Here is a 23,558-nt window from a genome sequence, read left to right as displayed (position 1 = left end):
GCTGCCTCATGCTTTCCTCATTAACCTGACATCTGTTAACAATCCCCCCCTTTTCCACGTCATTCTAATTTATTGAGATGCGCGTGTGTGAATATATATATATATATATATATATATATATATATATATAGTCAATAAAAAATTCTTGAGCTTCACAAATGCAGCCAATAAGACTTTTATTGTTAAAAGTTGTATTTTGTGAAAAGACAATGAGAGCAATGAGATACAATGGTAGATTTTTGATACAAAGTGTAACTGTGATCCTGGAAGAGAAAGAAAGGTCCAGGGCAACGATGATTGGAGGGTAAGATGGATGGGTGGTTTCTGTGAAACTAGGCTCAACGATTGACCTTTCAATTAATCAAAGAAATTAATACCTCATTATTTAAGTGTTAAAAAATAATACTTTTTTTTTTTGCAATAAATACACAATACTAATACTAAAAATGTTCAATGTTTTTCTGAACATCCTCTGACATCTTTCATCCTGAACTGCGAGGCTGAATCATTCAGAAACCTTTAATGAAGACTTCTGTGCTACATATGTCTTGTCTTTAGAGAAGTTATTCTACTTTAAACCCATATCTAAAATGCTGTAAAAACATGGCCCAATGTACTTTTTTAATATGATTTTTCAACATTGATTTTTCACTGGTATTTTGAAATATGGATAGTATCGCTTTTCCGTTTAGGCTTAGAGATAATACCCATAAGCTTATAAGAAAATTAGATTTTTTTTTTCTTATAGTGTAGTTTTGCTCATATCTTTAATCTAAATCCAACAGAATCATATTCATCATTCCAGTTAACAAACACTGACGGCGAGGCTTGAGCTGCCGTCTCGTTCATGTGGAGTCTGGGATCATGAAAATAAAATCACGATCTGTTAAAACCTTCAGAGAAGCGTTGATGGAGCAGTACTGAAACATCAGGGATGTGACGGAAAATCAGATTTTAATGTCCTACACACAGTTGTCTGCCTTTGTTGTGGGTACGTTTACTGCACACACACTCAGATGTTTTTTCAAATGTTGATGAACAACAAAGATATGGCAATGAACCACATTTTATTGCAAAATAAACCCAGACGGGGCAATCAGGACCCGGATGGAGGTGTCCTGTATGATCCCGAAGAGATTTATTTCGTGACAACATCTGGCTGTTCATGGGATATTCAGTACAATAATATAATATAACTGTAATATAATAGCATTAGCATTATTATATAAAAATATATTTGACTGTAGAATGCATCAAATGACCAATCAGAATTGAGTATTCCAGAGTATTGCATAATGAAGTATTGATGTCATTGAATATTTGAAAACAACATCTTAAAGTGCATTAGGAAACATTAACCTCCTTTGGTTTTTATCTATGACAATCATTGTCTTGTCATTGTGGAAGACTAAGACATGGACAAGTGTCAGCTGCTGTCAGTGTGTGCCAAAGGTCACGACCCCCAGGGCAGGACGGATGTGCAGAGGTCAGTATCCCATACAGGAGTCAGGTTGTTTCTCTCCTTAGCTCAGCATAGATCCATGCGGCAAAAACAACTGCTGCTGACCCCCGTTCACCTGTGTGTTCATTAGGTTCCCACAACTGTTATCCTGTGAGAAGATCTACTCAGCAGTTCACTTCAGGTCTTCGCTCTGAATCACTGATCGCACGTGAGCTCTGTTTATGATTTGCATCATTGAATCTGTGCAGTCAGGCGAATCACATATTAAACTTAAACGCTCTGATTCTGGGAAGGAAGAAACAGGTGACAAACTCTTGAAATGATTTGATAATGCCTTCATTAATTTGTCTTGAGGGCTTCTGGCACTTCTGCAGTGTGAGAAAGTGAATTTGTTTGACTTGTGTGTGATTAATTAGAGTTAGCTTTTCTGCTTTTCTTTATGAGTCAGCACAGTTGTTCTCAAGTGCTGCCTGGGAACAAAGTAGAAAGGGCTTGAAAAAAAATCGAACTAAATTGACCTTTACATTTACTTGCTAAGGCAAGCGTTACGATTGCTCATAATAGGGTTGGTGTTTGAACAAACTTCTAACTGTAAGTATTAAAGGTTTGCATATAATTCACCACAAACATGAATCATACCTTTAATCATGCAACTTGAATACATTTTTCTTGGTGAACAACAAAACGGGTGAAAACACATCTGAGCCATGTTTGGGGGTCTGTTTTTTTTTTCCTTTTTTTTTTTGCTTAAAACTTACCCTCAAGCCATAAAAGATATGGATTGCTCACCAAAGGATCCTCTGCAGTGAATGGGTGCCGTCAGAATCAGAGTCCAAACATCTGATAAAAACATCACTATAAATCACAAATAATCCGTATGACTCCAGACCATCAGTTAATATCTTAAAGCAAGCAAGTGATGAAGTGCAAAAATTTCTTTAAATCTGATCTGACCAAAAATAATATACAGGGTATATCTCATCTACATCTTGTATGGCCTGAGGGGGTGTACATTTTGAAGCACATTTTCTGAAAATTTTGAAAAGCTGAAATCTAATAGAAAAATTGTATGTATGTATGTGTGTATTCATTTATTAACAGTATTAATTTTTCACAATTATGTCTTCACTTCAGCAATTAAATAGGACAACAATGGTATGCTACATTTTGCAAATCAGGCTAAAAAATTTGAAAAAAAGTTTTTATAGAAAAAAAATGTATTTGCTCTTGTAACTAAAAGGCAATAAGACAAGAACAAGCTTGTTTGCAAACTATTTACTTTCATAATGTAATGCATTTCCAAGTGAAAGGGATATTTATTAAGTAAAAAAAAAAAAATCTAGGTCAAGACATGGTTTTATTATTTGGCTGTTGGTTAACATTGTCCAACAGCTTGGCATCCTAAATGATGTCAGCCAAATTGGAAAGACAGGTCAAGGTGGAGCAAGTTGTTACATTCTGATAAAAGATTAGAAAGGCAAACAGTTTTTCTTTTGAATAACATGCACCAATGAATCATTCACAATTAGACAGCTATTAAGAGTGAATGGATGGAGTTTTCCTGCCGTGTTGAATAGCACACTTGACATTAAAGAATGGCTGAACATCTCTTACAGCCTGCTTTGCACCTTGAAGAATCAAGTTTCTTTAGAAAGTGGAATTAACTTTTAATTCACTTGTCATCTAAACCACAATAGGTAACAGATGAGGAATAATCTTATCTTTGCCCAAGAATCCTGTGACAGGTCAGAACAAGCTCCCTCTCAACCCGAAGGCTTTGTTAATCAACCTGCCAAGCGACTCGAGCTATTCACGGAAATTCACACAAACTGCAGCTTGTGTCCCGCCTCCTGGCAGCAGCTCGTGGTTATGCTGATTAAAAACAGGTTTGAAATGACACAGCTGATATCTGCATGTGGGAAAGCGGCATCACGCCCACGTAAGCTGAATCAACTGTGTAGCACTGACTGAACGTCACTGTTCCAACCACGATTCATTTTCAGTGCATGATGCTTCTCAATAAGCACTGGCAAAAAACTGCTACATTGGACCAGTGTGTCTCATCTCAGTATTTCTCTGGATTCATGCCTTCCAGCGAAGGAGAAACTGCGCGGAGATGTGGAGTTTATGGTTGCATTTTCACCAGCCTGTAATTTAATGACAGCTGTGACAAGTTAACAATATAGTGAACTTCAGATAGCAAACAAATCATGTTCAAAAACAATTAAATCTTTACTGTCGTTTTTTTTTAGAAAACCTACTTCATGTCAAGGCCGTTTTTTATCTTATAATTCTTTAATCAAGTTACATCCCTATAAGTCTACTACATCATATCTATACAACATGTAATTTGAATGCATCTGGTGCTTTCACACTTGGTTCCCTTGCCTGCTCCGAACCAGAGTTCATTTGCTCCCCCCTCCCCCTGCCCCCGCTGGACTGTGTTCATATTATAATATGCGAGTCCTAACCACGGTTCGCTTGCGTCATCAAGCCAGCAGCTGTTCACCCTGTTGCTTGGTAAAGACAGCACAGGAGAAGGCGGCAAATACATAACGTTACTCTCTGCACTTTTATGCATTATGTTTTTGAACTGTTCGTTTTGTTGATAAAGCTTCGGTACATAACGGCACTTGCGTCCATACATGCCAACCCTCCCGTTTTTTTCCGGGAGACTCCTGGATTTCAAAGCCCCTCCCGAAAATCTCCCGGGCCGACCTTTTTCCCGAATTTCTCCAGATTTCCAACCGGACAACAATATTGCTACACCATCTGTCACTGGGTGCCGTTTCAGACCGAACAATAATAAAGGTTACACCTTGAAGTCAAGCGCGGCAAATTCAGAACGGAAAAAGAAGCAGAAGAAGAAGGGGGAAAGGAACAAAAGAATAGACCAGGCGGACAAGAAAGTCGACCGGAAGTTGAAGTCGGGTGGGGGCTGCCATCTTGTAGCAGAACTTCACTTGCGTTAGCATTCCCATTGACTCCCATTCATTTTGGCGTCACTTTGACAGCGAATAACTTTACATCTGAGGCGTTTAAAGACTCCGTTTGTCCATTATTTATTTCCAAAGATACACGACAATGTATAAAGGGCTCCATTACCTTCTATGTTACATTATGGCCCCGTATAAACAGTTTTGTAAAAATAGGCTAACGATTGCGTCATAGCCACTCGACTCTCTGTCGCATTACCGTACAGACAGGATGATAAGCTCGCAGGCAATTAACTTAATATGGCGTAACATTTTAAAATACTATACAAAATAATTAATCAGAATACTTACTCCTGCTCACTCACGACAAAGAACTCCCCGCTCAAGCTCGCCATCTCTGCAAGATTAACGATGGCAGTTTACACGCACAGCTACTAGAAGATTTACATCGGTCAGACAGGTTGCTGACGTCGTCAAGCTTCGTTTGAGTCTGCGCGTCAGAAACGGAAGTGCTAAAAAACGCTAAAACTGGGCTTCATTCGTCTCAATTGAGTTCCAATGGGGTCGCTGTGTCCATTTCTTTTACTGTCTATGGAAGAGACATGGCGAATAAAAAGAGAAAATATGCCTGCAAATTCCTAACTGAATGGATTGGGTTGGGTTGGGTTGTTGTTATTGTACATAATATGTATGTATAAATGATGTACAAATAAATGAATTATATTCTTCTTTACGTTTGTTTGTGTGTGTGATTATATATGAGGCCCACCCAGCCCCCAGCCCCCAGCCCCCAAACCCCTAAATTTTCTGCGTATAAATAGCTATGCCAAATGGAAATGGAAACTCGTGGTACTGATACACACATTCATGAGATCAGTATATACAGGGGCACCTGCAGGAATTCAGCTGTGTGTATTTAGACATTTTTTTTAAATTAATGAAGGAATTAATGCGTCTCAGATACGTATATAATGATTTTAACCCTGGAAAAAAAATAAAAAATGAACGCAGGTGGACACAAACCGTTTCGTTGTGTGAATGGCTGCTTATTCCCATGACTCAGCAACAGCAGAAGCTTTTGAAGCTACTTTCAAAATGTTTATACAGATATAATTTCCACATAGCCCAGGTCTTTGTGTATCATGTCATTAAATATTTCTAATAAGGCGACTAAATTCTTTTTTTTTTTACATGATCACAATAGGCTATATATATAATTTAATTTCCAAGGTTGTTCAAACAGCAAATAAATTAGGCTATAGAATCAAGCAAAGAATATTAAAGGGGGGGTGAAATGCTCGTTTTCACTCAATCTCCTGTTAATCTTGAGTACCTATAGAGTAGTACTGCATCCTTCATAACTCCAAAAAGTCTTTAGTTTTATTATATTCATAAGAGAAAGATAGTCTGTAACGATTTTTCCCGGAAAAACACGACCGGCTGGAGGCGTGACGTGTGGGCGGAGCTAAAGAATCACGAGCGCCAGTAGGCTTTTGCGTCGAGAGCATGTGGAAGCTGTGACATTACCGTGAGGAAAAAACCATCATCCAAAACAAACCATGGCTTACATGGTTTATTTATGATCCAGAATCAGATCCAGAGGCTGAAACTGAACGAGATCAGCAGCAGCAACGACTCGCTCTGAGCGGGGCTCGAACCCGGGCCTCCGCATGGGAGGGGACGCACTAACAAGGAGGCAGAGATATTTTAAGCAGTTTTACTCACCGCCTGCGGTTCCAACACACGATCGTGACCCTTTTTCCTTGGGATTGCATCATCCTTAAGAAATAAACGATACGCAAATCCGTCGACAAACTGGGCCTTGTGAACAAGCATCTTCGAAATGCAGGGAACAAACAAAAACACTTGTACAACTCCATTGATGCTCTGTAAAAATAAACTCCATCCACTGGTCCCTTAATGCTGTTTTTTCTATGGTAATCTGTGCAGGGTTGTCTTGCCCTGGCAACTAAAAACACACTTCTTTTGTGACATTTCGCGACGCTCTCGCTCTGATCAGTGAAATGTCTGTGCTGCTCAGCCTCGCTATACTGGAGCGCGCGCTGTTCCGGCAGAAGTGCGTCAGGACCCATATAAGGAAATTCCGCTCCATCTAACGTCACACAGAGCCATACTCGAAAAAAACTTTCCGAAACTTGTGACAAACCGGAAGGAGTATTTTGGGAACAGAAATACTCCTTCAAACGTACAACTTAATTTTTGAAACTTTGTCCATGTTTAGCATGGGAATCCAACTCTTTAACAGTGTAAAAAACTCAGTATGCATGAAATAGCATTTCACCCCCCCTTTAACATTATAGAATTATCACTGTAGTTTAAAGGGGTCATATAATGATGCTGCTAAAAAGAACATTATTTGGTGTATTTGGTGTAATGCAATGTGTTAATGTTGCTTAAGTTTAAAAAAACACATTATTTTCCATATAACGCACATTATTGTTCCTCCTCTATGCCCTGCCTTCTGAAATGCATCGATTTTTACCAAGCTCATTGGCATTTTTTGCTTCCAGTGGGGACATAATTACTGATTATAATGACTTAAACTGTCTTTTTATGCGTTGCGTTGCATATTGTGCTGCGTAAACTTAAAACCATGTCTGCATTTGTGATCATAGAAACAACAAACAACAAGCACTATTCTACACTACTGAAAACTCTCATTTGAACAATCAGTGGGAAATGATTTAAATCTAAATAATGTACTTACAGGCTGTGAGTCAGAAGCGCCAGACTGTTTGAACTGCCCAACTTGAAAGAAACAGCCATTATGCCACAGATACATTGTAGGCTACTGGTTCAGGAAACCGTCCTCATCCTCCACAAAATGCGCTGCACATATCTGAATATTTGGGTTGAACTGTTCTGGAACAGTGTTGTAAATACAACTTAACCACTGATTTCTAGTTGTGTCCTCTTTTGGAAGACCAAACGAAGTAGTTTCACTTTCACAACGAAACACACAGCGTCTCCACAACATGGCAGCGGCGGCAACAGAGAGAATAAACATTACGCCTTCTTTCTTTGCGTGAACATTAGGGCGGCATTATGCAAATATTCCCACACAGTGACGTAGAGATGTGGGGGCGTGTTAGAATGAGAGGTTTTAGGAGGGTGTGGGCAAGTCTTAACTTTGCAACATATTCCTGCTTCAAATGTTATGCGCAGTGAGGGTTTCAGACTGTAGTGTGAAGAGCAATATTCACACCACACTAAGTCTCAGACTCAGATGTCATGTCCACGAACTGCTTGCTAAACGTCTGATGCATATGGGACACAAAAGTGGAAACACTTCAGGAGTGTTGAAGTCGTCATCGGACTGGTTAAACTGAAAAACAAATAAACGTGCTGTCTTTTAATTTCTCGTTATTCCATTCATTCAAAATAGGAAATTAAATTATCCAAAACGTACATGGACCGTTGAAGCACTCTCAAAAATCAATGAAGCTCTCTACACTGTGAAATATAGCTCTTAGATAATATGCACATCTGCACTTTGTTGTCTCTGATGAGAAAATTCATCAGAGAGCAGAATTCAGTCAGCGAGTGTGCGCACTAAAAAAAGCTTCAGCGTTTCAGCGATGACTCATCTGAATGACTCCAATTGGCCACTGCATTCAGAAACTCAACAGAATTGTGTGTTTTTGGTTACAATGTGCAACACTGTAAAAAAGCATTAAAAGAATGCGATATGAGCACATCTAAATTTAATGACTTAACACTTTTCATTTAATTTTCACTTAATTTGCGACAGCCATAGATTGTTTAATGGTGCAAGGGCATTTTTGTCCAATTCATTGGCATTTTCCTAGGCTTGCCCAGCCTACACACACTCCATCGATGTGATTCAGAATGAAAACAAATGCCAATCCACCATTTTGTAATTGCTCTTGGCCAATTCACAGAAAAGAGAGAACTGATTCAAAAGAATTATTAAATAATGAATAGTTTATTTACAGGGAAAATGGGAAAATGTTTCTCAGGACAGTCAGAGCGCTCATTATAGGCCTACACACGGTGCATACAGCTGTAAACCTGCAAGAGCCACAGGATTACATAGGCTTCTGTATATAATATACTATATATACTCTCTCTATACATATATATATATATATATATATATATATATATATATATATATATATACTCTATATACTTTTCTTTTTATACAATAATCATGCAACTTTAATTTCAAAGATATAATTCAGTTAAAGATATTTATTCTAATTGACCGAATAAAACATCACATACAAGATTAGCAGTTTTTAAAGGTTGAATTAGGTAAAATGATTTCCTTGAGGACATGCACTTTACAGTAAACATTTACCTGGAAGAGGAATATGGGAAGAATGGGAAAATATGAAAGAGTTGGCAGTCTCTCTAGAAGTAAATTATGACGAGTGGGCATATGCCAAAATGCCTCACTCCCAAGTATTCCCGCTTATGTCGAAATGACTGTTGCGCAGTAGCTTCAGATAGCGATCTGTGTGGCTTGATTTGGCAGGGAGGTAGAAAAAGAAAGTTTGTTTTGAAGTGTTTAGTAGGGCTTAAATTGTCCACAGCAGCTTTTCTCTGTTCCACATGGCAGATTTATGAAGTGGTATACCACACAGTGTCTTCATTGTGTTTTGAACATGATCTGAAGCATTCTGGGTAGCTGCAGATTAGATGGGAATTTCATCATGTTCACCCCACAAGAACAAATGAAACCCACAACTTTCACACGATTGTTGAAAAACATGCAAATGCGACCACAACTCCTCTTAAGGATATGGTTTTCATCATTGGCACATTCCCCTAACCTTAGGGAGTAAATAAAGTTTAGCATTATTAAAGTTACTCATCCTGCATTATTTGTAGACAGTTCAAGTCATAGCTACACTAAACCATCTTCAAAATATCACAAAGGGAATATTAGTATTTAAGGTACACTAGGTTTTGAACTAAATGTATTATTATTGCACACTTTTATGGCACCATATGAATCACTTGATTTCCAATGAAATACTGGAAATGTGAATAATCTCTGAATAAGGAGAATAACTGTGAATTTAAGGCAATAGGGATTTAGTCTAAGGAAACTCTGATACGGATGATGCAATTTTCAACAATTTGTAACTTGTGTTGCTAAGCATCTCGTCTTGCACCATAAGTGCAATGCACATGCAAATCACTCCGCTTACTGAGCAGTGTAATAGTTTTCTTTCTAAGAGATCACAGTTACAATATTTATGTGATAAGCAGATGATAAAATGAAAAAAGGTTTCCATAAACTTCTATTGAAGGAGGGATCTGAGCCATTACTTTAAGAACAGTTCACTTCATTTTTCAGCTGAAATGAACACATTGTAGCCATTAAAAACTAAAAACATTTATTCTTTGACACAAATTATGAATTCAGGGACAGATTAAAACTTTTTTCTGCATGCCCCCTTGCACAATACTACTCTATGGCATTTCTGAAGTAAATTCACTCGGTAGCTCACCCGGTTTTGCACTTGTGATGCAGAATGCAGAAATTGCATGGTTGCTTAAGGACTCTCACATTTACTTTTGTTTAACACTTTCGGTCAGGTTTTCGGTAGGGTTTAGTGTACTGTAGGTTGTAACGATAGTGCATTAACCTTTCAGTCGCACTCACCCAGACATTTCACTTCCAAACTGCCGCGATAGGTACAACAACCATTGTAATAAAACATCACCAGATTCAAGTTCATCTGTTTTGGATAAAACCGAAGTCCTTTCATCTCCACTTACTGGACATTTCACTTTGAAAGGGTTGCAAAACACAAAATGTAAAACTAAGATGTCAGTTTAACTTGTAGATGGCAGCTAGTAGCTCTTTACTACTGTTGTTGCTGCTGGTGCTTTATCATTCGGTCTTGGAAAACACTCATTGGGATTGAGATGAGAAATGATTTGAGGATTGTTTTACTTGGCCAAGCCTGATTCATGTAGACATGGGCGCATGTCTAAAACCCTGAAAACATGGAGGAATTACATCAAAGTCTTGAGAAAAATGACCAATGAGTTTGGAAGCTTTCCTTGGCAGCACTGCTCTCTTTTTGTCTCATTCCCTTTCTCTATTGCACTATTACTCTTTCTTTCTTCCCTCTCCATCCGCCCACACATCCTTCCATGGGCTTCCCAGGCCTTGGCAAAAAGCAACCGCAGCAAAACTAGCAGCCTGGGCCTGTTTGCCTGCCAGAATGAAAAACTGCCTCGGATACACAAACACTCACTCCTATTGTGTTGAAAGTCTGAGTTTCAGGGCCATTTCTTTCAAGAGCTGCAAAAATATTTTAAATATGGGTGAGCCTTTGCTCCAGGGTTGGCTGGTGGTAAAGTGTGCTGTAGAGCACAGTGATGGTGGTCTAGTTATTATAGTAGATACATATTATTTGAGCGCTGTGGATTTGAGTTATCTATGTTTGGATCCGTCGGTTTCAGAAATCTGAGAAGATTCCTGAACCTGCATGACAAGAAATATAAGTAACAGTTCACACAAAAATGAAAGTTTTGTCATTTACTCACTTCCTTCATGACTTTCTCTCATGCATGAAGCACAAATAAAGCAGTTTGGCTAGACTCTGTCCTTGTCATTAATGGGGACAGAAATACACAAAAGCATATTAATAATTTAATTAAATATCTAATTTGCACTGTTTTAACAAGCTCACATTCGAATCACTATATTGTATATAAAAAATGATAATCTGAACATGCTCCTCCTGAACCTTGTTAATAAAACATAAATTATGCAATGTCAAATTTTATCCTGCAGGGATTTTTTTTTTTTCATAATGAAATTGGTAGTGAAAAAGTTAATTTATTTGGTCAAAAATACAGTAAAAATAACAGAGTGAAATGTAACACACCACTAAAATAATAGTTTTCTATTGTAATATATTGTAAAATGTAATTTATTTTATTGAATTTTCAGCATCATTACTCCAGTCTTCAGTGTCACACAATCCCTCAGTAATCATGCTGATTTGCTGCTCAAGAAACATTTTTTATTATTATCATAGCTGAAAACACTGCTGCTTAAAGGGGTCATATGATGCAATTTAAAAAAAAAATATTTCTCTTTGGGGTGTTACAAGCTCTTGGCGCATAAAGAAGACCTGTAAAGTTGCAAAGACTAAAGTCTCAAGTCAAACTCAAAGAGATGTTCTTTATCAAAGTGCCACGGCCCCCTAAAACGGCTCGTTCTAACACACCCCCACCCACGTCGACGATACTATGTGGAAATATTTGCGTAATGTCACCCAAATGTTCACGCAAAGAAAGAAAGTGTGGTTTCAGTAACCGCAGTGAAGTGTTGAAGCAGTCATGTCAGGGAGAAGCTGTGTGTATCTAGACGAAAGCAGAAGCATTATATATCTTTACGATTACTTACAACACAACAGAAACGCATTTTATGGACATTCGTGTCATGAATCTAGGAGAGGAGGTCATTCTGGCGCTTCTAAATCAGCTCCTTCAGTATGTTATTAGTTTAAGTATTTGCTACTGAATGTTCAAATGCTGAGTTTTGCGCATCACACACACGTGTGTGTGTGTGTGTGTGTGAGAGAGAGAGAGTGATTTCAGTTTTTTTAATATTTTCAATTCCATTTTATTACAATACAATGTACATATAAGAAACTACCTTAATGCACAGAGAGAGAAAGAGAGAGAGAGAGAGAGAGAGAGAGATGGTCACACAGTGTTGTCAGCTGTCTTAACTCTCCGTGGCTTGTGTACTACAAACACACACGAGCTTCATCACTGTGTCTGTCACGCGACTCTGTTCCTCTTTCAGGCTTGAACTGATGGTAAAACTAAGGACATTAATAACTGTCTTTACGTGTATTTTGAAAGATGAAACTCTCGATTATGGAAAGGGACGTTACATTTCCGATGAGTGCTTGCAGAGTTCGGCCAATCACAATGCACTGGGTCAGCTGGCCAATCAGAGCAGACTGCGCTTGTCTGAAGGAGGGACTTTGTATAAAATAAAAGACAGTTTGAGAGAGACAGGGCATAGGAGGACCTACAATAATGTATAATATATGAAAGATAATGTGTTTTTTAACATTAAAGCATGTCAGCACATTCTGTTACACCAAATAATGATCTTTAAATATGATGTGATATGTTTCTCTCTCTCTTTCTCAGGATTCAAAAAAAAAAAAGAATAATTCAAGTAATTCAAAATCCATTTCTTTGAATTGGAGATCTTTTGTAACATTATAAATGTCTTTACCGCCCCTTTGAACATAAAAGGTGTAAGAATGAGATTTTAAACACAGCTCTTTTTTTCCCCACAGTTATTCTTTAAGTGTCCTTCTTAGTGGTCAGCATTCCTGAGCGGGGCCCCAGGCGCTGCACTACATTCCTCCTGACCACACGTGGTTAAATCCTGCTGCTTCCCCTCAGCTCTGCTCATAGCAAACCCAGAAGCCAACAGCTGACCACAACAGTGTCAAAGGGCCAATCCAAGGCATTAAAAATGACACTGCAGAGGTGGGCGCAAACTTTCCCATTCCCACTACAGAGAAAGCAAGAGGTAAGATCAGTTCTTCACATGAGTGCAAATTTCTTTATAGTAACACATAGTAGACATCCTATCTAGGGTTTGTGGTCTTTTAAACATTTCTAAATTTTGAGCTGAGCATTAGGCCACAAACAGTTGTGATTTAGCACTTATCGATCACCCAGGATGCCCTTACAAACTCATAGTAATAAGCTGAGAACACACTCCAAAGCAACCAGCCACAATTATGATAAGATAGAACAGAACTAACCTTGTATAGGGTATTAATCAACAATATTAATCTCCAATCTGTGTCCACTATCAGCATCAGTTTCAGTTTTACTGGCAAGGGAATTTTACTCTTACTTACAGCGTTTTCAGTCACTGCACATCTCAGATCTTTTCATACATATTGACTCGTCATATTTTTGTTAATCATTTTCTTCTCTATTACTGTTTGTACTGTATTTTTGATCCAATAATTGCAGCTTTGGTGAGTATAAGAGACTTTGCCGACCCCAAACTTTTAAACAGTAGTCTTAATACAGACAGAAATAGAATAAACAAAGAAACAGAGTAGAAATATTGTGTAATGTAAAAGTGTAAACCACAATGCTTTAACCAGTGGTCTGATTGTGGCAGCAACTTTATTATTAAAGACTGTTAGAAAAGTCTTGTGAGAGTCATTCTTGTGTGATTTTAATACCACAACTTCCTACTGTGTTTAATTATAATGTCCATTGGTTGTGTGTGCTGGTTGTTCACCACTGCTAATTAACCAGCACTAACTACAGTATAACAATGGCCAGATTACAGTCGCTGCACTGAATGCGGGATGCAGTGCACCAATTTCCCTTGTTGGCCTTTTTCTGAGAGTTTGATTCTAAAGGGTCATATTCATACGGTGTAATATAAAAATATAAACTGCTGTTAAAGTTGCACAAGGTCTGTGATGTCAAACTGGCAGGCGGAGTACGTGATGGGGAAACAATGAGTGTGCTGCTCATTTCCAGAAAAGCAGCTGTGTCAGATCTTGCCTCTCCACACGCAATTGAGCATCCACCATGCTCCTCCAACACAGGCCAAAACACCCCTTAACCACACAACCTCTGACCTTATGACCTCCACACCACTCGCCTACAATCACAGCTGCTCCCCACAGACTGGAGGAGACTGTATGTTTGTGGAGAAGGCAGAACAGTACCTTTCTTTTTTTACCTACAGCCCATCACAAGCTGAATTACTCAGGGCACAGAGTGCACAAAACGAAAGAGAAAACAAAGTAAAATAACATCTTAACATCCTGAGGCATCATACAAATGATGTTTCCAGACAGATTTAAAGTTACATTATACTAAATACCGTAAATATATACTGTGTGTGTATAATATATATATATATATATACATAAATTTCACAGAGAGAGGAAAAAAAATCATCCGAGTCAATGTAGGTCATGTTTTATTTTGCCTATAGGGTGGAGCCTGGACTGATATACATAACAACAAAACAATTACCAAAAAAAAAAAAAAACGCCTATCTTTTGTTCATCTGTAAGTGTGGGAAAATAACAAAGGGGCTATGGTTGGTTTGTTTCCAACTTTCCTTCAGAGAAAATGTGAAGATAAGTGTATTTGATTGCAAGACTTGATAAGATACGGTGGAAGACGAAGGGTGTTTAAATATTAAAATCCCAACTATGGCTATCACTTTATGTTGTGACATGCCTGAGGCCATTTATGATAGCGGAGAACTGTCCGGACACGATTTCAGAGCATAATGCAACATAATAATGTGGCCTACATTATTATGTCAACAGATAATATTCCTGGATCACTGATTTCCCTCAGTATCTGATACTAACTGTAAGATTCTTCACTATAGTTGTCTAACATTAGATATTATTTACACACACACACACACACACGTTTGTTTTTGTGAAAAGTGGGGACATCCCATAGGCGTAATGGTTTTTATACTTTACAAACTGTATATTCTATGTCCCTTCACCAACCCTACACCTAACCCTAACCCTCACAGGAAACTTTGTGCATTTTTACTTTCTGTATGATTTATAAGCGTTTTGAAAAAATGGGGACATGGGTTATGTCCTCATATGTCACCCTCTCCTTGTAATACCGGTGTCATACCCATGTCTTTATACAGAGTTGTGTCCCGATATGTCACAAAAACAAGAGCACACACACACACACACACACACACACACATATACACAGTATAACTGCTTTCTCTAAATTATGTAACCGGTAAAGACCGTTTTTTTTTTTTTATACCAATTACAAAAAGCCAACTGAATTCACAGACCTGTAATACCTGATCAAAGGTACGACAGCTGCATTCCACTTCAGATCAAAAGAAGTAAACCCAAGTCAAGATCAACCCATGTGGCCCACGGTATCCTGTGGAAGTACGATTGCACAGCTCATGTCCAAAACAAGAATTTTATCAGTCTGCAAACTCATCTTGTCTACGGCACAATAGATTCTAGATTTCTGCTTTGTCAATTGAGGATAAGGCACAATTTAGATAGGAGCATCTCAGGATCTGTGGAAACAGGCAAAGGCCTTTGAAAGGGTTTTCTGAAGTAGTTCTGGAGTATCTGATATTTAAAGCGTTGTTTCTGAGTAACAAAAGGATGAGAAAATTCTCTGAAATTCTCAATGCTTTGAAGGGAGTCAAAGGTTTTTAAAAAATTGAAAGTGAATGGGGATGGATGCTGTCAAGGTAAAGAAAAAAAAAAACGTAAAAATTAGGAATGCACAATATAATCAGAATGATATCGGAATCAACCGATAATGGCTCGAAAGGGTCCCAGGTCCTAATGCCCCTCTGGTAAGGCGTGTTATTTACGTAAGGGGCACCTACTAATACACAAACAATATTAAGATGGTGTTTCTGAATAAATGAAACAGTAATTGATGTCATAAAATCAAAAGTATGCTTTGATTTAAAAGGTCAGAAGCTATAGTTTACATACATTAAAGAATTTTATATATACAGATTTGTTCTTTAATGCGTAATGGGTTTTTTTTCTTCAAACGTATTATGTTAATGTAAAAATAAGGGGCTCTAAAAGATTTTCTGCATTTTTACTAGTATTTAGCTTTAGACCTCTACGAATTTTCAGACAAATGCAGTGATTGATTTATAGTTGATTTATATTTATTTTCAATGCCCTTTCATTATAAAAGAACTTCATTGTTGTTTATTTAATTCAAAGTTTTTGTTAAAAACTTACCTAACTGAAAAATAAGTTACAATTTTTGCACAGGAGAGACTTAAAAATATCGGCATATCAGTATCTGCAAAAATCTGATAATTTGCATCCGTAATTATAATGATATCATGTGCTATATACAGCAAATCTTCAGAGTCTCAAGTCTTGTTTATTTATATAACATATAACAAAACCGTATCCGATATTTCACAGGGGCCCAATGAAGCCTTTTCAAAACAGGTGTAATATGCTCCCTTTTCTTAATACCAGTCAGGAGCCTCGCTGCAGCGTTTTGAACCAGCTGCAATCTTGAGATAAGAGATTGACTAATTCCTACAAATCTTCAGAAGCCATATAATAGTTAATGAACAGACAAAAATGTAATGTCCCTTATGAAGCATATATTCAGATATGGCCAGATCAGAAAAATGAATTAAGTGAAATAATTAAAAATGTTGCTAGCTTGTGCATTTTAAAACATTTTTAAATTTAATTTACCTGCTTAACATGCAGAGACAACTGTAATTGTACTTGTACTTGTAATTGTACCTTTGTTAGTCTTAAAAGTTAGACACCTAATTTTTCTGCAAGACTATGGTCATAACTTTTTAAAAGTCAGCTACATAAAAACATTGACTGATCTAATTTGAATCTAAAAAGTAAGAGTGATAAGCACTTGGTTAATTGATAGTTAGTCAGACTAGTTCTTAAGACATACATATATATAAATATATATATATTTTTTTTTTACATTTTCAAGAGAGCTTCCTGTTCCCTATCCAGGCCTCCATATGTTTCAGAGTCATCTCAAATATAAAGGATGCCGCAGGGATTGGTTTCCTCGGGACCATTAGAGATGTAATGACAGGCCTCACTCTCCAACCCCCAAAACCAACAGAACAGACGCAAGGCCAAGAAAAAGGAGGAGAGCACAAGGGGCCGAGAAAAGGGAAGAGAACAAAAGAGGGGTGAGAAGGATGGAAAGGGTGGAGAGGTTTGGGAAATTGCCCTGTTAAAGACAGAGATGAATCTCTGGTGGATCCCCGGGTCTACTAAATTACTGGCTGGTTAATGCCAGACCAACGCTGAGAGGAAATGAACCTGTGAGGTTCTCACTGCAATTTCAACATTTAGCCTTTAGTATATGTAGTGAAAGCATTGACACCTCTCTAACACATCTGCTTAAAAGTGCATTCTATATTTATAAATAACTCCACGCATAGGCACATGTACAAGCACTTCAAATGAGGAAACATTCTTTTATTTGAGATTTGTACATTATGTGAAGAAAATCTGAGTGCCGCTTACCTGTGTGAAAGCCCCCATCATAAAAAAAAAAAAATCCAAGCAAAACTGCCTACTTCTGGTAGAAATGCATGGGGCAGCATCCAATGAGTCTTGAGGAAATAGCCTTGCATGCGCAGGAGCCTAAACAAGAGGTCGAAACAAAATCAGCAACAGCTTAAAATAGAAATACAACAAATCTGATGAATAACAGGATGTTCTTGATAACAGCCTCGATAACATCAGTGAATGGAGATCATCACTGTTAGTGCTATCGGGTCAGACACTGATAGCCTCTGACACCCCCCCCCCCCCCCCAATGCATTTCCCAAATGCTGATTAGTATATTTGTAATACTGTCATGAATGTTTTTGTGACATTGTTTTGTTAAATGGCATAAAAATTTCTTATGCTTTTGTTTTTTTGCTATAGTTAACACGGTCATAGTTCCTGAGAATTGTGACTTTAGCATCTTAAAAGGTTCGCCACAGAAAGGGTGCTGAAAGTCACAGCTTCTCCACTCTCAAAACCACAGTTTCAACAGTTCTTCATGTTTGCTTGAAACAATGTCACAAACACAAATGTGTGAACTGCGCTCGGTAACAGGTTGCGTTTAGTGGAACGTGATCGCACTTAGCATCTAACTAAGGGTCTGTGACACCTTATAAACATTGCGTTGTGCTTTTGCAGAAGTTGTTAACCAGCACGCAATCTTTTTCCATCATGATTTCTCCGAAAATCGCTATAGAGTAAGAAATGCTTTAGCCACAGAATATCCTCTTAATAATTGTAACAGTTTAGATTTTCAAAGATTTCATATATAGCTGTGCTAGTTCCATGTCTCAAATCAATCTTCCCACGATATAAAATCCAAATCATGTCCATTTTACTGGTCAATATTACACACAAAATGCAAACAAAATGTAGTTGAGCTGGATGTTTAGATCACACCATATGCGTTGGATCATGGACAATATTGCTTTTCAGTTCTTCAGCGTGAACCGGAGGTGAGAAGCACTTACATGCTCACAGAAGTTAACTTTCACATACGTGACATATTTCACATCTTCTCTGCTAAGTTCATCTGTTACACCTGTGCATTGTGTTTCAAACAGGAGCTCACCGATTACTGCCCAACAATGATTTGAATACAAATGATTCAACAGCCACTGGCAACTTGTAGATAAGAGAACAAAAATCTTATTGTTTTTGATGTATATAATGAGGCACCATCTGAAAAATGAGTTTTCCATGGGTGAGTGGATATTTGGATGGAGACTCTTTCAGTTGGCAAACGTTCATAATGTATAGAGTTGGTGTGTCGGCGCAACCGAGCTTACATCTGAGAAAAAAAGTGGTTAGTGTGTAGGGTGAGAGTTCAGGTTCAGGCAAAGTGTGTCTTTTTTCAGCAACAAACAGACTTGGTCAACAGATGCCAGTCCACGCAAATGGAAAACAGCAAACTCAGTGACCCTATTTCTTTCTTTTTCCTCAGGAAATCCTACAGGGTCACTTTTGTCTGCTTATTTAAACATGTCTGGCTGCCATTTAAATCCCCAAAGACAAAGCAGACATGCTGGGAAAGGACTAATGGGTAATATAGAAAAGGGAAATTTTAAGGTGAGGATGCACTAGATCAGTGACTCCCGAATGGTTTTGCTTCAGTACTGTCCATGTTACAATGTGGCAACCCAATGTGTTGCTGTATAGCTAAATGCATTTTATTGTTTTGCATTCGGCATTGTTTTTATGCTTCTTCCTCCAATCCCATGAGAGCGGATCCGCCAGTTGAGGACCACTGATATGGAGATATAGAGTGAGCTTGAGTGATGTGGCTCATAGGAAAAATAGGTCATCTATTTAGAGACTTTTTTGGAGTCTGGAGGAAGATGAGAGGGTAAGACCAAAGTCTTGGGCTCATATTTTGTATAAGGAGCCCCGTCATCACCATTCACATGTGCACATAAGCAGAGGCCAGCTGGTCAGTTAACTTAACACAGTCCAGATCAGCTTGAAAACCACTAGAAGATACACAAAAAAATGTTGAAAGATAAACATGGCATGTGGCCAGACTTTTTGATGGGAACTGCACTATATGTTACATTTCTGTAGGCTTATCATAAAATATTGGCAAATTTAACATTTTGGTAATTATCTGTTAAGAAATGAACATTTATAGGCTATTTAATGTTTCGTTTTTTGCTTTCATAACAGATCAAACCAGAAAACGATTAATGAAAAGGCAAAAAATATGTATGCTAAAATGCTAAATTATCAATACTGTTATTAAAGAATATGACAACTTGCCCCAACCTGACATTTACAAGCAAAAAAAAAAAAGAAATAAAACCCATTCTTTTGACTCAAAACCCTGAGTTTCTGACATTTAGTCCTACTTTCACATGTGACAACTTGCCCCGGTCGATTCAACAGTGTGTTCAACTGGTTCTGTTGCTTTCCTTTGTCACAGCATCAGTGATAAACGGAGTCTATTGTGGTATGGTATTTACTGAAAGGAAATGTAATTCTCAGGCTAATGGAATCTGTTTATATTCCATCTTAAAGCATGTTTGACAAAGACATTATGTGAATGACATCAGCATTCCAGTTCTGTCTGCCAGCTGAGTATATTTCCTAATTCGCCTCTTCACAAATGTAAACACTTTCGACAGCAGTCACAGGAAAGCACATCTGCTCCCAATGAACTGTGAAATGATATCTTCATATATTCCTTTTGTCTTTATTGGTGACGATGAAACTGTTGGTTATGACTCAAGCATGTTAATTTAGCGTGTGATTAAATTTGGTCATTATTTTTGGGCTTATGTATTTAGTCTCTATGTTATAAGCTGCTAGCATGCATTAGCTCGCTGTGGCTATGGACCACGATCTACATTTATCCTCCTATGATGTATGTAATTTTTAAGTTTAGTTAAAAAACCACTGTCTGTCACCACTAGAAATAGTTACAAACAGCTAAATTAAGCATTTGAATGGGTTTAACTTTAAAAGTGTGCATTGTCAGTTACGCACTGCTGTGTGTGCACTCTCACTAGGGAGGGGAAATATTCCCGTTTTAAAGCCAAATAAGTCCTGTAAAAGAGTTCAGAAAGAGTACGCCGCTCGAGTGTTTTATAGAAATTCCCCACATTATCCTCGCCTCAGAGATTTGCCAAAAAATAAACCAACCAAGTCATTTTTTTCTTTGTTAATGAACAGTTCACTCGGACTACATGAGCTTTAATGATTTCCAGAGGACTCTTTGAGTCAGCCAATAACAACAAAGCCATCAAAGGAAGAGTAATTCACTTCCTGTTGCTGCAGTGCCGTTGTGACCGGATAGAGCGCTGGTCCATAGTCCATGGGCGATCACACGGTTTGTGTTCATATAAAGGGTGAAGACTCGTTGTGCATAACAGTGAGACATAAGCAATGAATAGATCCACTCCCTCACCTAATATTAATTAAAGGTGGAGCTGGGTAATGGAGCGATTCTGGAAAAATATGAGGTAAGCAGCTGTTTACATGAAGGCAGGAATACATGAACACGGACCTCCCAAACTTTCGTTTGGAACGCCAACTGTTATTCGAGAAAAGTCTGTACTTACTTATGCATTATTGTGGGCTTGACTGCTTAGTTTTGAAAATATTTTTTAAGGCTCAACTCTTACACAATATCACATATTTTCTAAGATCCATCAGATGCGGAATCCACTGGAAAACAATGTTTCAATCGGTGTTAATGTTGTTTAGGAATATCAAGCCACATATCCCTCAAGTCTGCAACCTTTCTTTCATGAAACCCAATAAATGTAACTTGTTTGAACCCTACAAATGGCCCTGAAAGGCTTTAAAGGGGTTTAGGGCAAATATGAAAAGTCTTGTGTAAGACTCGCTCATCTGGTTTCGTAAAACACCTCTTCTTTAACCATCTAGACACTTCAAAACTTACCAACAGAGAGACTTTTGTCGGTTCTTTATCAGCCATTTAGCATAGCCTGTGGACATTGTCTGCTCCATCTATGACCCCTAATGTAGTGTGGATTTATATTCACTTTCTATGTCACTTTGGATCTTTGTTTTGATTGATTTCTTGTTTCTCTGAGCAAATAAACTCTAGATCAAAATGTGTATATGCCATTCCTCTACAGAATGTTTACACTTGCTCTCTCTATATGCCAGATGCCCTTAGTTGTCTCCCCGAACTAAGCACAAATATTTGTCAGAAATATCTTTGGTCATTGGAGCTGAAACAGCCTTTAGTGCCAAATCATTGGCGTCTGGATCTGATTATGGGGAAACTACCAAAAAAAGAAAGAAAGAAAATGAGAAGGGCCATGTGTAAACATGGGGATGGATGCCTTCAGCATCTTAGAAAAACATTGTAGGCCTACACTGCATTTTTCCCATAGTTCGTGACTTTTCTCATTCCAAAAGCGACATACGGGCCATTAAGATGAATTCAAAGACTATAGACTATGACTAAACTGCAAATGAGACACTCAAAAAAATATAAATGTCGGTAACTCTTTAGAATACTAGCTTTACCAACCTGCATCCACGCGCGTTTTCATCAGATGTCATCTCGTTAGAACACGTGTCAGAGTTTCCTGTGCGCAACAACGAACACAGAGCGAGCCGCGATGTCCGACTGGCGAACAAATGACTCTTTGAAACCGGTTCTTTTTAATGAGTCAGTCAAAGATTTACAAGGCAGCCTCGATCTCGCTCGTGACTCGTGAGTGAGGCGGTTTGAATCAGACTTCAGAGCGTTCAGAGCGGACTCTTGAACTGACTCCTGACCGAACCGTGAGTCATTTTTCTTAGAAACGACTATGACTTCAGATTCGTGACTGATTCTTCCCACGAGAGTAATTGAATGATACACATTCAAAACAGTTTTTAAGTATTTTATAATTTGATATCCTAATGTGACGATTAATCGACTCTATGAGACTATAATAAGTATAATAAGACTATAATACTATAATAAGTTAAATATACAGACACAAATACAGTCCGGGTGAGTAGATTGACAGCAAGCATCGAATGAACAAATAGCCTAGTCAATTCAACTATAAAAACACAATTCATAAACCTCAAGTGTTTTTAAGAGGGGTTTATAAACTTCTTAAAAAAGGCATTCTCATGAGTCACAGCCATCCGCTCATGTAATCCTCTGCTTTGAATGTGGGAAAGCGAAATTTCCCCAATAATCCCTCCGTCTTTTGTTCATAGGACTGAATCCCAGATTAATGACTAATACAAAAAAACAGCCTTTTGTATATCAGCCCCCAGATATGTGGAGCTGCGGAGTTGCTGGACGCCACAATGTCACAGACCACTGCGTTAGCGTGGTATTAGTCAACAAGTGTGTGAATCTAAAGTGACAAATGATGAATAAATAATAGAGAATGTGAAACTATTTTGTCAATGGAGAAGGCCGACATTGTGTGTGTATGAGAAAGGAATGACACATTATCTCTGGTGACTTCCAGGGCTTATCAGAGAATGTGTTTGATAGAGAACAAAGCAGGGCAGATGTGGAAGACAATGAACGGGGGAAGGTGTTAAAGGGTATAGTTCAACCCCCCCCCCCCCCCACCCCAAAAAAAAAACTTGTCAGCATTTACTCTCACTCTATTCCATACAAGTAATGGTCATTTTGGCTACCAAGTTTTAAACTGACACAAAAACACCATATAAGTAATCCATCTGACTTTCCTCACTACTTTTCAAGTATTAACAGCACACCGTTCTGACATTTCTCACGACCAAATGTTCTCAAATCATGTTTGTCAAATGGTGAGTGAAAAACGGGAGACATGGTTTTAGAGAAATAAACCCCAAATGAGTTTTTCACTGACCATTTGTATCTTAAATCAAACGTAATTTTAGACGACATGAGAATGGTGGGAAATGTCAGAATGGTGTGTGCCGTTAAATGGCATGTGTGTCCCATTTTTTGACTTCCATGTGACTTCTGTAGTCTATTTCAGAGTTCATTGTGAAGTTGAGGAAGCTAATCACAACAGGATTTTCATTTTTGGCTGAACTGTTCCTTTTAGATGTTGGGTCTGAGACTGTATCTGAAAGAAA

General features: G+C 38.0%; 1 long non-coding RNA gene across 1 annotated transcript; it reads right to left on the bottom strand.

The window, feature by feature from the left end:
* Positions 1–199: 199 nt before the first annotated feature.
* On the bottom strand, positions 200–22,288 carry LOC127945111 (uncharacterized). The gene is made up of 3 exons (XR_008150527.1): positions 22,012–22,288; positions 17,484–17,603; positions 200–3,609 (listed from the first exon to the last, which is right to left on the bottom strand). It is a non-coding gene; the product is annotated as an uncharacterized LOC127945111 (long non-coding RNA).
* Positions 22,289–23,558: the final 1,270 nt, after the last annotated feature.

This window comes from Carassius gibelio, chromosome A3 (genome assembly GCF_023724105.1).
Source record: "Carassius gibelio isolate Cgi1373 ecotype wild population from Czech Republic chromosome A3, carGib1.2-hapl.c, whole genome shotgun sequence".
Classification (NCBI taxonomy): Eukaryota; Metazoa; Chordata; class Actinopteri; order Cypriniformes; family Cyprinidae; genus Carassius; species Carassius gibelio.
This window is presented reverse-complemented; position numbering and strand designations above follow the sequence as displayed.